We start from the raw sequence: 2861 nt of genomic DNA on the forward strand, positions 1-2861 counted from the left end.
GGCGGGCGCTCGCCGGAGGTTCACTGAAGGTTTGAAGATGGAGGAGAAGAAGAAAATGGAACGTTACAGAGAGGGTGGTGTGATGCGCGAATGCGCTAGGGCTTCGCGTCTCTGGGGTAAGTGAAAATTTGAATCCACGCGTGCGCGCACTGTGCGCGTTCGCTTGGGTGGGCGAAATGGAAGAACGGCGAGAAAGCGCCATGTGCGCTTGCGCATAGATGAAGGAATCAGAATGGGCGCGGACGCGTGACGTGCGCGTCGGCGCGGATGTGCTGGGCTGAAGGCACAAAAGGGGCCCAGAGTTGGCACAACTCTCGGGTCCTTTGGTCTGGATGATGCTAAGACGCATCGACGCGGGCGCGCACTGTGCGCGTTCGCGTGGATGGTTAGAGCTTATTGGATGGGCGCGGAGGCGTGTAGTACGCCAACGCGTAAAAAGGGAAACAAGGAGTGACGCGGACGCGTATAGCGTGCGTCTGCGTGAGTTGAGGCACAGAGTTGGCCCAAAAGTGGCGCAACTCTCTGGTTTTTGGCCCAGGGAACTAAAATACGCAGCCGACGCGCGCGCGCTCTGCGCTTGCACGTGGCTTGCTTTTCCTTCTCTCTTTTTTTTTCTTTTCTTCTTTTTTTTTTTTAATAGAGAGCATCAAAGGATCTTATAACTTCCCATCTTTCTCTAAAACTCCAGGACCAGCTAAGGTGCAAGATTAAGCATATTTTTAAACATTGGAACATTTTCAAACAACTTGAGAAAACTTGCAATTCAAGCAAAAACTCAATTCAAAGAAAATTCATCCCTCATTAAAGCATAGAATGTATAAACACCTTAGTGAACAAAGAAAAAATATGTCAAGAAGTAAAGAAACTATATACAATGGAACCCTATTCATTCATTCATTATATCTACAAGAGAATGGAAAGAGTTTACCATGGTGGGGTGTCTCCTACCAAGCACTTTTAGTTTAAGTCCTTAAGTTGGACCTTGGAAGGCTCCTTGTCAAGGTGGCTTATGCTTGTACACATCCTTGAACCTCCAAAAATGCCTGTCCTTCGCTCGGTTGTCAAAAGTTCCAACCTTTTTCATTAAGCTTTGGTGAGGTTCTTTCCAAGATGTGAGCTCCCGAGAATAACTATCACAGGATAATCCAGGATCCCATATCTTGTCCTCGCACCCATCTTCTAGTTGATTGTCTTGACTTTGTCCGGGTGATGACAAAACAGAATTCTCATGGAAGCACCAAACTACTCTCCTAGACCCATTTGGTTTAGCATTACACCAATCCATGCTCTCTAATTTCGAGCTTCCCACCATAATGAGCCTAGATTTAGAACGCCAACCACTAAACATCCTCCTTTTCCGCTTGATTCCACAAAGTGCCCTAAGTTGGCCATCCGTTTCGAGCAAATCATACTCAAGTGGGATAATAAAGCTGAGAGTTAGAAGTTTTACCCACTCAAGCTGAGGATTGGATGACGAACTAGGTGGAGGAGTTCCCAAAGATCGTGATAAAAGCATGCTCTACTCCCACTTGGCGAGGTTCTTCAAGTTCCTCCTCATGCCAAGCTTCCTCAAGTTCACACTCCTCTTCACCAATTTCTTCTAGTTCTTCCCCCTCACTCTCATCGTAGATAGGAGGTCTAGTGAAGTCTACCTCATCATTAAGTCTAAGCAATTTGGGGAAGGATTCTTCAAACTCAAAAGGATCATATGTTGATTCGGAATCATCATAAGTAGGAGAGTTTACTGCTTGGAACACTCCTTCCAGTTCTTCACTCACATTAGGCCTTGGAGGTTGCAAGTCCTCCTCAACCTTGCTTTCTGGTGCACGAAATTGTGATCTCTAGGCTCGAACAAATCCTGGTAATGGGTCCAAAGCTTGGTGCTCTGATCTTAATTCATGATTGTCACAACTTCGATACAACTAACCAGCAAGTGCACTGGGTCGTCCAAGTAATACCTTACGTGAGTAAGGGTCGAATCCCACGGAGATTGTTGGTATGAAGCAAGCTATGGTCACCTTGTAAATCTCAGTCAGGCAGATATAAATGGATAATGGTGTTTTCGAATAATAATAAATAAGATAGGGATAGAGGTACTTATGTAAATCATTGGGCATCAATGCCAAATAATTTGGCATTCAGCTTCATGATTGCACCAAGAAACTTGGCAGTTTGCTCTTCAGTAACATCCTCAATCTCAAGAATTCAGTTAAGAACTGAAAAGGATCTTCAGATGGAAGTCCATGAAACTTGCAGTTCTGCTGCATCAGAGAAACTAACTGAGGTTTCAGCTAAAAGTTGTTTGCTCCAATGGCAGGAATGGAGATGCTTCTTCCATGTAAATTGGAATTAGGTGCAGTAAAGTCACCAAGCATCTTCCTTATATTATTATTATTTTCGGCTGCCATCTCCTCTTCCTGTTCGAAAATTTCTGAGTTTAATGCTTAGACACTAAGAATTCAAGAATGCATATGATAAACATGAAAAGACACAAAACAAAAAATTCATCAAGATCAAATAAGAAGACTTACCAAGAACAACTTGAAGATCATGAAGAACACTATGAATGCATGATATTTTCGAAAAAATGCAAGATGCATATGCAAGTGACACCAAACTTATGATATGACTCAAACAAGAAACAGTAAATATTTTTGATTTTTATGATTTTCTAAATTTTTTTGTATTTTTATTTTATATTTTTCGAAAAATTATTTTGAAAAAGAAAAATAAGGATTCCAAAATTTTTAATATGAATTCCAGGAATCTTATGCTCTAAAGCTCCAATCAAAGGGTCAGGCATGGCTTAATAGCCAGCCAAGCTTTAGCATGTAATTACATGGACTGGAGTGATTAGTTGA

Source organism: Arachis ipaensis, chromosome B05 (assembly GCF_000816755.2).
Source record: "Arachis ipaensis cultivar K30076 chromosome B05, Araip1.1, whole genome shotgun sequence".
NCBI classification, from domain to species: Eukaryota; Viridiplantae; Streptophyta; class Magnoliopsida; order Fabales; family Fabaceae; genus Arachis; species Arachis ipaensis.